Here is a 13,879-nt window from a genome sequence, read left to right on the forward strand (position 1 = left end):
CCCGAGGCTGCTCGTCGAGCCCAACTTGGGGCCCAGCGGCTCGGAGGCGGGAGGGCGGTGAGCGTGTCGATGCACGCTCCAGCCCGAATCGCGCTTGTGAGGTTTGAGTGGATGGTGATTTATGCCGCTTCGTGATGGGCTGTGTGTGTGTGGGTGGACGCGGTGTTGACCACCCACCCCCTCGTGTGCCGTTCTGGCCTTAGGTAGGTGTTTGCTCGCTAACAGCACTTGCCTCAACAGTCTGTTAAGGCTACACGGGGGAACTTTGTCTTTGTCGTTGACTACGGTGGTGGTAGTGCTATGATCCAGGCCATCCCAGTTCGATTCCCGCTCACGGCCAACACCGGTGACGATTATCTGAACCAGTCATGGTTCTCCCCCTAGGTCGACTCAGCCTCAAATGAGTACCTGGTGACTCCCCACTGGGGAGACAAAGGCGGCCGGTTGTGACGCTGGTCACCCACTCCCTCGTGTGCCACAGTGACGGCCTTCATAGGTGCTACTCCCTCATTGCACTTGCTCCAACAGTCTGTTATAGGCTGCACGGGGGATTCTTTGTCTTTGTGTGTAATGGTGAGGGAGTGGTAGTGTAGCGGTCAGCAGGCTGCTAAGCGGAGGTGAAGGTGTAGGGTGTCGCTGGAGTGGTTGTTGGAGGTGTGCGTGGCGAGCGGTGGTGCAGCAGTTAGCGCTACACTGCGCTACGAGCCCCGGCTACCCGGGTTCGAATCCCGCTCACGTCCAACACCGGCGACGATGATCTGAACTGGTCATGGGCCTCCCTTAGATCAACTCGGCCTCAAAATGAGTATACCTGGTGCGGCGCTTAAAGATCGCCACTGTGGGAGAAAAGGTGGCCGAGCGTGGCTGCTGGGCCACCCACCCCATCGTTGTGCCGTACCGGCCTTCATAGGTGCTACTCGCGAACAGCACCTTGCCCCAACAGTTACAGGCTATACAGGGGACGAGGGGGATTATTATCTTTGTCTTGGGGGTGTGGGTAAAATGTACCTGCAAATAACTCTCAATGCGGCGATGATCATCCATCCAGGGCCCCACTCGGAACCGCGAACGGCCTGGACTCAAACCGGTAATTTTACACTTCCTATTGGGTTGCTTTACCATCTTTTGCCATGCCCATTGAAAGGGTGAAAACCTAATCCTACTTGTTTTTTTCCACGCGGAAATGTTATCATCGCTCGCACCTGTGATTTGCATCGTCCCCCCCACCCTCTTCCTCATGACCCCGACATGGGTGGGGGGGGGTGATTGTCCAGATGGTCCAGGCATGCAGCTGCTACGGCTGCTGCATTTGGCACGCAGTTCACAGGGACGGCCTCCACAGAGCCGAAAGGATACCCTGGTGGTCCCAACCTTTTAACTTGGGGGGGGGGGGTATCTCCACCTCTCCTCCTCCTCAGTGTGCTGGATAATGCCCTGGCAAGAATGAGTCAACATCGCCTCACCAGAAACGCCGAGGATTGTTATTGCGTTGGTTACGGATGTAGCCAACCATGATGATCAGAGGATGGGGTGACTGTGTGGGTGAGTGACTATATGAGTGAGCGAGTAAGCATGTGAGTCTATGCATGTGTAATGAGTGACTTCCGCGACACGTTATGTAGAGGGTATTTCTTTTTTATTACTCACACTGGGCACAACACAGGCCAATACTTATTCCTTCTCACACTGAGTACAACACGAGGTATTAACGTCTCTACTGGCTACACACAGCCGATCACTCGGCGTGGTCCCATCGCCCTCACTCGGCTACGCCGCTGCCTGGCGGCATGACAATGACGGCGATGGAAACCACGCAGGAGATCTCCCACGTGGCCGGACGGAGAGAGATGTTGGCGAGCAGCAACGCAGCCAGGACCCAAGAACTCACACACGAGCCCCGTGCCCTGGGTTCACTCCCCCTTATATCCCCCCAGGCGTGACTAGGTCCCACCTCCGGCCACGCCCTCTCGTGGAACCTTCGAGCAGGTTCCCGAAGTTTCTCGGCTAACCCCACCTGTTACCTTTGCCTCAGATGCACCTCCTTCTCTGATTGGTTGTTGCTTAACCGTGCCCGTACCTGTGATTCCCCTTCCAGGCCAGCAGGTGTCACACTGTCATTACACACGTGTAGTGATGACTTGACACACTTCTCTTGAGATGGCACTTTATTGAAGACACGTTCACTTGACATCAGTCAGAGATTCCCACTGCAACGGCCCCGAGTCTCCCTCACATCTTCCTTATATACCAACCGAGTCCATGCCCCCCTTCTCAATCCATCTTGCTGACTGGACGCTCCCTCCACCGGCAGACTCTACGAAGCTCTTCCATCACCTGACCACGCTCCCTTCTTGAATATTCGCGTAGCCACCAGTATCTTCGCACTCACAACTGATACCCTTGTCATTACCTCCCGTGGCCACCAGTCTCTTCGCACTCACAACTGATACCTCTGTCATTACCTCCAGCGGCCACCAGCCCATTCGCACTCACAACTGATACCCCTGTCATTACCTCCCATAGCCACCAGTCCCTTCGCACTCACAACTGACACCCCTGTCATTATCTCCCGCGGCCACCAGTCTCTTCGCACTCACAACTGACACCCCTGTCATTATCTCCCGCGGCCACCAGTCCCTTCGCACTCACAACTGATACCCCTGTCATTACCTCTCATAGCCACCAGTCCCTTCGCACTCACAACTGACACCCCAGTCATTACCTCCCGTAGCCACCAGTCCCTTCGCACTCACAACTGATACCACTGTCATTACCTCCCGTAGCCACCAGTCCTCGGGGGGACTAAACACGCTCAGGGGGACTAACGCCACTCGGCGGGACTAATGCTGCTCAGGGGGACTAACGACACTCGGGGGGAAGAGTGCCCGCTCGGGTCGACTAACAATGCTCAGAGGAACTAACGACGCTTGGGGGGACGAACGACGCTCTGGGGGACTAATTCCACTCGAGGAGACTAACGACACTCGAGGGGACTAACGAAGCTCAGTCGGACAAATGGCGCTCGGGGCGACTAGTGACGCTTGGGGAACTAACTACGCTCAGGGGGGCTAATGATGCCTGGGGGGAATAATGCCGCATTGGGGGACTAACACTGCATGGGGGGACTAACGACACTTGGGGTAATAATGACGGTTGGCATGACTAATGACGCTCGGCGGGACGAACCACATTCGGGGGTACTAATTCCACTCGGGGGGACTAGCGATGTTCCGGGGGACTAACGACGCTCGGGGAGACTAACGGTGCTCGTGGGGACTAAGGACGCTCGGAGAGACTAACGGCGCTCATGGGGACTAACGACGCTTGGAGATTAACGACGCTCGGCAGAACTAACGATACTCGGCAGGACTAACAACGCTCAGCAGGACTAACGACGCTTGGGGGGACTAACGGCGCTCCGGGGGACTAGCGATGCTCGGGGGGACTAATGCCACTTGGGGGACTAACGACGCTTGGAGATTAACGATACTCGGGGGGGACTAACGACGCTTGAGGGACTAACGCTGCTCAGCGGGATGAACGCCGCTCTTGGGGAAATAACGACGCTCGGCGGGACGAACGACATTCGGGGGGACTAACGCCACTCGGCAGGCATAACGACGCTCGGCGGGACAAACGGCGCTCTGGTTTGCTTTGTCGTTGCAGAGCGATGTCCAGCATGCCGCGTGACATCTTACAGCACCACCAGGTACGTCCACTCTCTCACCCCCAGCCACTTCCCACAAGTTTTGTGAGTGAATGAGTGAGCACGTGCGTGAGCATATGAGTTTGCGAGCGGCTGAGTGAGCATGTGAGTATGTGAGTGAGTGAGCGTGTGAGTGAGCGTTTGAGTATGCGAGCGATTGAGTGAGTGTGCGAGCGAGTGAGTGAATGTGCGAGTGAGTAAGTTAGCGTGTTAGTGTTCGAGCGAGTGAGTGAGCACGTGAGTGTGTGAGTGTGCGAGTGTGTGAGCGAGTGAGTGAGCATTTGAGTGAGCGTGTGACCATGTGAGAGAGTGTGTGAGGCAGTAATTGAGTGAGTGAGCATGTGAGTGAGTGTGTGAGTAAGTCGGGAGCCGTAGTGTAGCGGTTATCGCGCTGCGCTACGAACCTCGCTTCGCGCTCACGGCCAACACCGGTGACGATTATCTGAACCGGTCCTGGACCTCCCCTCGGTCGACACAGCCACAAATGAGTACCTGGTGCGGTGTGTAAACATCGCCACTTGGGGAGACAAAGGCAGCGGTGCGTGGTGCCGGCCACCCACCCCCTCGTGTGCCGTTCCGGCCTTCAAAGGTGCTCTCTTACAGCACTTGCCCCAACAGTCTGTTAAAGGCTATACGGGGGTCTTTGTCTTTTTATTATTTTTTTTCGAGCACTGAGTGAGCTTACAACAGCCTGCGCTTGGTCGACAACTTGCAAGCCATGCACGCCGAGTTTCCAGTTCATGGCAAAGTGAGAGTTATACGAAAAAAGTCGAGATGTTGTCATCCCTGGGGTTGTTTTGGTTTTGCGGACGGTTGTGTTACGCCGAACGAACAGCGCAGCAGAGCCTCAGCATAACCCCTCCCCTCCCCAGCGATCACGGGAGAAGTTGCGTAACCGCGAACTACACCGATGCGCTTAGACAAATCTGATCACGCGCGTAAGAGCGCCTCGAAAGCGGGTGGGCAAAACGTGGTGTGGGTGGTAGTGGTGGGGGCGTGGTGGTGGGGGAGGGGGTGGGGGGCTGGTGGTGGGGGGGTGGTGGGGGTTGTGTGGGTGGTAGTGGTGGGGGGTGGTGGTGGAAGGGTGGGGGAGTAGGGGGGCGGTGGGGCGTGAGGTGGTGGGGGGTGGTCTGGGTGGTAGTGGTGGGGGGGGTGGTAGTGTGGGTGGTTGAGGTGGGGGGGTGATGGGGGTGGTGTAGGGGTGCGAAACGTGGACCCCCCTAATGGAGCATCTTCGCCGGTTGGAAACATTTAGGCTGGCTGACCTGCCTACGATCCATCCTGGGTTTAACCAGGCTGGATTGTGTGAGGAGCTCACAAATCCTTGAAAGATCTGGATAAAGTCCCATCGGTGAGCTCCTCCGGCAGTCAAGGCTGCGTTGGCTGGGTCATGTAGCCCGCATGCCCAGCCACCGCATGCCTAAACAGCTTTTGTTCGGACGGATCGAGGGGGCTAAACGGGCGCGGCACGGGCTAGAGAAGAGATGGAGTGATGTGGTACAGGAGGACGTAGAGCTGTGTGGACTTGCCGATGACTGGTACCAGCGGTGTCAAGATCGGCCTCTGTGGAGGAGGCTCGTGAAGGACGCTATTGGGTAGTTGGAGGCAGTCGCCCTCCAACAACAACGGAGGGCGGAGGAGTGACGCTCACAACAACGAGCGGAGCGCCGGGTGGCTAAAGCACAGCAAGTTGGCGCAGTAGGGGGCACAGGTGGTGCATCAGCCAGTCATCTCGGTCATCTCAGTCAGTCGACCCGTGGCACCTGGGTCTGCCCCGTGACCTCCTGCCAGCGGGCGTTCGACACTTCACGTTCGACACTTCACGTGGTGACGTCACCGCCACTTAGTGGCGAATGGCGGTTGTTGTTGTTGGGGTGGGGGGTGATGGGGGGGTGGTGTGTTTGGGGGTGGTGAGGGGGTGGTGGTGGGGGGAGGAGTGGCGACCCGCGTCGCACACAGAATCATCAAGGGTGATCTCGCCAAACCCTCCATCAAAGTGCCGTTCACCACCACCACGTGTGTGTGTGTTAGGGTGATCACCGCCACCAGCACGTGTGTGTGTGTTGGGGCCTCCACAGGTCCCTTTGGCTGGGTGCGTCTCCGCGGTGGCTGTGGACGAGAGCGTCGCGGTCGTCAACTTCCGACGATGGCTTCGACGCTCATCGGCGCTCTCTTTGTAGTTTGCTCGCGATTGTTTATCTACAAAAAGTGAAGTTCGGTTCAATTACCCTGATTCGGCTCCCGCTAATATTTCAATGCCACCCCCCTATCCACCCAACACCCCTCCTCCAAAACTAAACCCTTTATAGCTGCATGATAAATAAATGTTCCGGTATAATCTGGGATTTTTGTGTTCGTTTAACTTGTTTGCGCTGTAGCGTGCCCATTCGGAGGTGTGGGGTGAAGACAACAAAGTATAATGTAGTTTTAAGGAAATGAATTAACCCTGACTAGTTAATAATGGAGGCGGAGGGGCAATGAGGTCTTCATCCAGCAGTGGATTGACCCTGGCTGGTTGATAACGACAATGACTGTGTAATTCCACGCCTGCCGCAATCAGCAGCTGACCCTTGTGCCCCGTGTGCTTCTCACCTCGCAGGAGGTGAGGAGGCGAGGTGAGGCGACGGTCGATGGTGAGCAGCAGATCGCTGGGTGAGTCCACAGAGCAAAAGACAAAGATCCGCCGTGTAACCTGCAACGGACTCCTGGGGCAAGTGCTGTTAGTGAGCACCTGCGAACGCCGGCACGGCACACGAGGGGGTGGGTGTCCAGCACCACGCCCGGCCGCCTTTGTCTCCCCGGTGGCGATGTTTTTACACACCGCACCAGGTACTCGGTTCAGGCTGAGCCGACCTAGGGAAGGCCCAGTACCGGTTCAGATAATCGTTATCGGGGTTGGCCGTGAGCGGGAATCGAACTCGGGTCGCCAGGTTCGTAGCGCAGCGCTCTAACGACTACACTACCGCTCCCCACACACACACAACAACAACCGCTATTCGCCACTAAGTGGCGGTGACGTCACCACGACGCTTGTATCAGGCCATGTGCACCTTGAGGCCACGTGAAGTGTCGAACGCCCGCTGGCAGGAGGTCACGGGGCAGACCCAGGTGCCACAGGTCGACTGACTGAGATGACCGAGATGACTGGTTGATGCTCCACCTGTGCCCCCTACTGTGCCAACTTGCTGTGCTTTAGCCACCCGGCGCTCTGCTCGTTGTTGTGAGCGTCGCTCCTCTGCCCTCTGTTGTTGTTGGAGGGCGACTGCCTCCAACTGCCCAGTAGCGTCCTTCACGAGCCTCCTCCACTGAGGCCGAACTTGACACCGGTACCAGTCATCGGCAAGTCCACTCAGCTCCACTTCCTCCTGTACCACGTGACTCCATCTCTTCTCTAGCTCGTGCCGCGCCCGTTTAGCCCCCTGTCGATCGAGCGAGCAATTGCAGGGCATGCATGTAGGGATTTCGTTTGTTTTGGTTTGTTTGTGGGGTGATGTGGGTGGGTGGATTTGGTGGACAGGGAGCGCCCAGGGGGGGTGGTGGGTCACGGTGCTCTTGAGTCCGTCTGTGATGTCAGAGCTGCAGGGTAGTGCAGGATGCGCTGGGCTCGAATGGGGAGATCACGAAACTCGAGACGTGGGTGGGTGGGGAGTGGACAGGTCGGGGGTGGGCGGGTGGTCGGTGGATGGTGGGTAGAGGGTGGGTGGGTGGGTTCGTTGGTGGGTGGGTTGGTAGTGGATGGGAGGGGTGAGTGGGTTGGTGGGTGGGTTCGTTGGTGGATGGATAGTGGGTGTGTTGTTGGGTGGGTTGGTGGTGGGTGGTGGATAGCGGGGTGGGTAGAGGGGTGGGTGGGTTCGTTGGTGAGTAGTGGGTGGGGTGGGTGGTTGGTGGATTGGTGGCTGGTGGGTGGGTTCGTGGTTGGTAGGTGGTTGGTGAGTTGGTGGGTGGGTTGTGGATGGGGGGTGGGTGGAGGTGGATAGTTGAGTTGGTGGGTGGGTGGGTAGTGGGTGGGTTGGTGGGTGGTGGGTGCGTTTGTGGGTTGGTGGGTGGTTTGGTATTTGGTGGGTGAATTGGTGGTTGGTGAGTTGGTGGGTGAGTTGTGGATGAGGGGTGGGTGGGGGTGGGTAGTTGGGTTGGTTGGTGGGTGGTGGGTGGATGGATGGCTGTATCCATTTGGTACAGATATAATGGGAGGCCGATCGATCTATTGGTCAACCATGTTATGTATGTCGATGATCTGGTGATTGCTGTTCACTCGGAAGAGGAGTTGGAGGTGTTGCTGCTGAACCTGGAGAGTGTCACTAAGAGGTGGGGCCTTACCATCAATTTTCTTGCTGTGAATTTCACACCTGATGATGATTGCTTGTGTTGCAGTCGAAACGTCGTGAGAATTTTATTGTTTAATATTTTTATTATTTTATTATTTCCCTTCTACATGGCTTTACCGAAAGAACCAAGAATATGAATCCCTGCAGTCACGAAAGCTTTAAATCAAAACTAAACACCTGTTCTCATATTTTGGTACTGGCAAAGGAGGTCCCATGATATTTAACATCTATTCGACCACGTAGTTCGTCAAGACTTCAATACCTGTACCGGAGGAATTTCCATCTGGTACAGATGTAGTAGGACCGAATTAGGTGCACACACACGCAGCTTGGAGGCAACACTATTTATTAAACGGTAAGTAATATAACACTGTACATAAGGTGGTGACCACCTTCCTCAACTCACTAACACTCTGGAACACGACACAGACTGGACCAGGCAGGCAACGGCCTGCCTGGCCCAGGACGACGACTCGGGACTTGACGACCGATGATGTCTTCACTTTGGAGTACAGTACAACAGCCTCGCTCTGCGTTCACACCACGCTTATATCTGCTTTGGCGTGGCTGGCTCCGCCCCGGCGTGGCTGGCTCTCTTCAGGCCACGCCTCCCTTCCCAGGACACGCCTCACTTCCCCCACCTCTGGGAAGGTCCAGATCCCTCCACCACGTGACCCCCCAGGCACCCCCTTGGGGCCCCCAGCCTTCGTACAGGCCGACACAGTAGTGACCATTCTATGTCACTACACAGATACAGTGGGAGGCTGATCGATGCCCGGGTGTGGTCAAGGGATGGATCTCTATAGCTCAACTATATTATTTATGCCGATGATCTGGTAATTGCTGCTCACTCAGAGGAGGAGTTGGAGGCGCTGCTCCTGAACCTGGAGCTTGCAACTAAGAGGTGGGGCCTTACCATCAGCCCCACCAAAATTAAGTACCTGCCTGGGAATGTTGTACCATCAGACACTCCACCCCCACAACTCCCAATTGGTGATCGGGCAGTTTTGGAGAGAGAAGAGAGTTTCTCATACTTGGGCAGTGTGCTTATGACTACTCCGATTTGACAGCAGAAGTCTCACTCCGAATAAATCGAGTGGCATTCTTTCTTCATCGGTTGCGTCACCCTGTGTGGAAGCTACCTGGTCTGTCGCTCCGCACGAAGCTTCAGGTCTTCTCGGCTACGGTCATTCCCTCCCTTCTCTACACTTGCGAAACGTTGACCCCCCTAATGGAACATCTTTGCCAGTTAGAAACATTTAGGCTGGCCTGCCTATGATCCATCCTGGGTTTAACCAGGCTGGATTGTGTGAGGAGCTCACCTATCCTTGAAAGATCTAGACAACGATGAGCTACTGCGTTGGCTGGGTCATGTAGCCCGCATGCCCAGCCACCGTATGACTAAACAGCTTTTGTTCAGCTGGATCCAGGGGGCTAAACGGGCGTGGCACAGTCTAGAGAAGAGATGGAGTGATGTGGTATAGGAGGATGTGGAGCCGAGTGGACTTGCCGATGATTAGTACCAGCGGTGTTAAGATCAGCCTCTCTGGAGGAAGCTCGTGAAGGACGCTACTGGGCAGTTGGAGGCAGTCGCTCTCCAACAACAACGGAGGGGGGAGGAGTGATGCTCACAACAACGAGCGGAGTGCCGGGTGGCTAAAGCACAGCAAGTTGGCACAGTAGGGGGCACAGGTGGTGCATCAGCCAGTCATCCCAGTCACTCGAAACGTGGCACCTGGGTCTGCCCCGTGAGCTCCTGCCAAGCGGAAGCCCCGAGCTTGTAACCCACATGCAGGCCCGGTGCTGCCGTTTGCGAAGTCTGCTGACCCCCGGCTCCTCACTCGTGGGAGGGCTGACCTAGGGGGGGCTGCTGCTCCCCGATTCCCCTCCTCGCGCCGGGTCGGCAGCCCCGCCCCCTCCGTATCCTCCCTGTGAGGCTTGACTCACGGCTGGCGCTCGGCCACCTGGAATTAATCCCTCGCCCCCCCCCCCCGCGTCCCCTCCTACAAACGTTAGCAGGAGAATCCCAGCACGTTGTTGCTCACCCTCATGCACGCGCGGCCACTCAAACAGGATGTTGGATGCTTCCACGACAACGTGTATCAATCGCACGCACGGAGCGGAGGTCAGGGGTCAAAGGGCAGTGACAACACTCGCACGCACGTTGCTGCTGAGAGTATGTAATGAAGATGATTTAAAGGGCTGTGGGACGGGCATTCGGCCACCACGCACTCTCCCCACACTCGCAGAAACCACACAAAACTGTTGTTGATCACTAACGATTTATTCTCGGTATCTGATGCTAAATATCACGTTGCCCGGAGCTGAAATTAGTAGGACAACAACCTATTTCCCCACGGTCTGAACACCGCCCAGAGCCGCAATTAGTAGGACAACAACCTATTTCCCCGCGGTCTGAACTCCGCCCGGAGCCGAAGTTAGTAGGACAACAACCTATTTCCCCGCAGTCTGAACTTCACCCCTACGTAACTCAGTGCTGTAATCAGTGAGGAAACTACTCTGTCTCCCGACGGTCTAAACCCAATCCGCCCCACCTATTTCGAATTACTCTCTCGAGGGATTCTCACGCTGTTCGCTATCTCTCCCTCATACTCATGGTTCGATTTGTACGGAGCTCCTGCGGGCCAGTCCTCGCTGCACTGCGACTCATCACACGGACGTTGGAGTGGCTACAGTGTCGACCAATTGCTGACTTACGAAGGACACGAACTGACTCTTCCTCCCCTTTCTCTTGCCTTTTATTGTGCTCTACATCAAATAAATCTTGGGCTGATCCGGCGGTCTCCTCGGCCAATCAGGTCGCTTGCTCGGTGATGTCAACACACCCGTGCCGGTGCTCTCAGTGACGTCCGTTTCCCTCTCTCCATATCAAAGGGTTTGTCGCTATGCTACCAACCAATCAGAGTACCTGCCCTCGTCCAGCCGTTTGTGGCCCAGCCCCCTATCTGTCTGCTAACCCGTTGTACGGTGTTCTAACCATGGTGGCTGAGTGGCCCCGCCGTGACCATGTAATTTCATGGTAATTCATGGCGCCGCAGTGCAATTTGACCTGGGGGAATCGGCCAATTCCCTGGCTACAGGAAACCGCGGAGGTATTCCCACGAGAGGGGCTCCTGGTGAAAACCTGGGGCCAGGTGACTTCCTCCGAGGTCCTACATGGGGGTGTGTGTATGTGTTCATGTGGGAGGCCGTGGGGGGAGAGCAGCGTTGGCCAGGCTGCTTTGTGGGTTGGCATCGCAGGTGCGGTGCCGGCAGAGTGGCTTCGCCGCGGTGGCATCACACGTACACACCTCGCGCGCCACGTGGCGACCGCTGCCACTGGATGTGCTGGGCGGTGGCGGGTTTAACAACGCATATGCACAATCTAACCAAAAAAACCTGTATTATGGATGATATTGGTTGCGAAAGCCTACTACGTGTTAAACCAAGCTGGTTGTTGTTGTTGCTGCTGCAATCGCCTGGCGAAATGTCACTGAAACCTTGCCGCGAAAGTCCAAGCAGGGTTTACTCTCCCGACAGCACGTGACCGGTGGGTGCTGAAGTCGTAAACTTAATTGGGCAAAGTTTTGTGACTCACGTGACAACACTTACACAGGGCACTTCTCGATACACCACACCGTGTCAATCCAAGTGGTTTACTTCGCATTCTTGTACAGGGGAAATTGAGTTATCAGGTCCATACGGCGTAGAGACGTTCCAATACGGGCAAAAAAATATATAGTTGTTTGTGTTTCTCCCTTGTGATGGGACTTTGTAGGACTCGGCCTCAAATAAGTACCTAATGCGGTGTTTAAACATCACTATTGGGATTAAAAAGGTGGCTGGGCGTGGTTGCTGGCCGCCCGCCCGCCCCCCCCACCCCTTGTGTGCCACCATGCCGGCCTTCATAGGGGCTGCAAGCTAACAGCACTTGCCTTGGCAGCCCATTGAGGCTACATGGGGGATCTTTGTCTTTCATTTTTTAGCGGTCGTCGGCGGGCGGGTGGAGTGAGTCCAGTGATTTATGCCAGCCCCAGGGGCACATTTATTGCGGTATTGTTGCAAATTCTCTGAAGTGTTAACATTTTTTTGTAGCATTCTGTTTTTACACGACCTAACCCAACAAACCTGTATCATGGATGATATTTCGTCGCGAAAGCCTACCACATGTTAAACCCATCTCCTTCATTTCCTCTTTTTCCAGACCGAAGGCGAAAGTCAAACTGAGCCCTCAGTGCCGGCAATCCTTGACGAGCATCGCCAGTGACCCTCTGCCACAGACGTGAGAACAGATCGGTTCAACATCCGGACGGGGTGGGGTGGGAAGAGTTTTGGTGGTGGTTATCTATGGAGGCTTTAGGCCAACATTGGCGTGCTGGGCCCTCCGTGACCTCGGTGTCGGTGCAGTGGAACGTTAAGTGCTTGGCCACGCTCACCAGGTGAGCGACTAGGAAGCGATCCACTTGGATCACTCACCGGGTGAGCGATGGAGGGAACGTCGCTCGGATCGTTCACTGGGTGAGCGACGGGGGTAGCGCCGCGGACGCGGGCGGTGGGGGTGGTGGTGACCCTACTCTGTCTCTTGCCTTAGGTTCAACGAGCAGTCGGTGGTGGAGAAGATTCTGAAGGTTCGCGATTGTCCCTGGCTCGAGAACCGCACCGAGATCGACGCCTTCCAGTAAGGCGTCTCAGTCTCGGCATGCACGACGGCTGGGTGGGTGGGTGTTTTGGTGTGGCCTGTACTCACGGCGCCCGGCCACCTTTGTATCCCCCCCCAAGGATACTCGCGGTTCTGCTGATTGCAATGTTGGTGGCCATGGGCGCGGGGGGAGGAGTCAAACCCCGGGGGGGGGGGGGGGAGGGGGTCGCTGGGTTCGCAACGCAGGGTCACTAACCGCTCGCCCGTGAGACACACAACAAACGGACAAAGATCCCCCATGTAGCCTGCAACAGACTGCCGGGGCAAAGTGAAGTTAGCGAGCAGGGCCTACGAAGGCCGGCATGGCGCCTTTGTCTCCCCAACGGTGACGATGGTCATGCGCACCACACCGGGGATTCTCATTTGAGGCTGAGCCGACCTAGGGGAGGGCTCATGGATTGGCTCAGGCAAGACGTTGCCGGTGATGCCGGCCAGAGAGCGGCAGGGTGGAACTCGGAGTCTCCGCCGGGTTACCGGCGCAGGGCACTAACCACTCCGCCACCCCTCCTCCGTGAGATCTACGGTGGGGGGGCGGGCAGGGGGATGGGGGTAGGGGGTGTGGGGGGGGCACTCGGGCCGGTGGGGGGGCGTAGTGGGGTGGGCGGCGTGCGGGGGGGGGCGGGTGGAAACGGGTGGAGGCAGGGGGTGGGGGGGAGGGTAGAAGGTGGGGGGGCAGGGGGGCGGTGGGGGGAATACACTGGGGGGACACGGGGAGTCACGGCCTTCATTTTGATAGGTTGAGACCGCAGTTGCACGGAGGAATCCGGTGAGCCGTGAAACTCTTCGTTTTTTTTCATTGACACCCACGGACCAGAGCGTTCGGCAATGGGCGGGCTGGAGAGTTGCGACCGAGTGAGCTGGTAGTGGGTGTATCGGGTAGACAGATAGACAGATATCTAATAGACAGATAGATAGCAGATAGACAGATCGATAGATAGCAAATAGACAGATCGATAGATAGTAGATATATAGATAGCAGATAGACAGATCGATAGATCGCAGATAGATTGATAGATAGCGGATAGACAGATAGATAAAAGATAGACAGATCAATAGATAGCGGATAGACAGATAGATAGATAAATAGCGAATAGACAGATCGATAGATACATTTTTAAAGATGCAGTCCTGCAAATGACTCCTCTCACA

At 56.2% G+C, this 13,879-nt stretch overlaps 1 pseudogene; it reads left to right on the forward strand.

Annotated features, from left to right (window-relative positions):
* The first annotated feature begins 5,852 nt into the window (after nt 1–5,852).
* The window catches only part of LOC144735797 (alpha-2,8-sialyltransferase 8E-like), a 49,347-nt pseudogene continuing 41,320 nt past the window's right edge, over nt 5,853–13,879 (forward strand).

The sequence above is a fragment of the Lampetra planeri genome, chromosome 57 (assembly GCF_965212315.1).
Source record: "Lampetra planeri chromosome 57, kcLamPlan1.2.h2, whole genome shotgun sequence".
Lineage (NCBI taxonomy): Eukaryota > Metazoa > Chordata > Hyperoartia > Petromyzontiformes > Petromyzontidae > Lampetra > Lampetra planeri.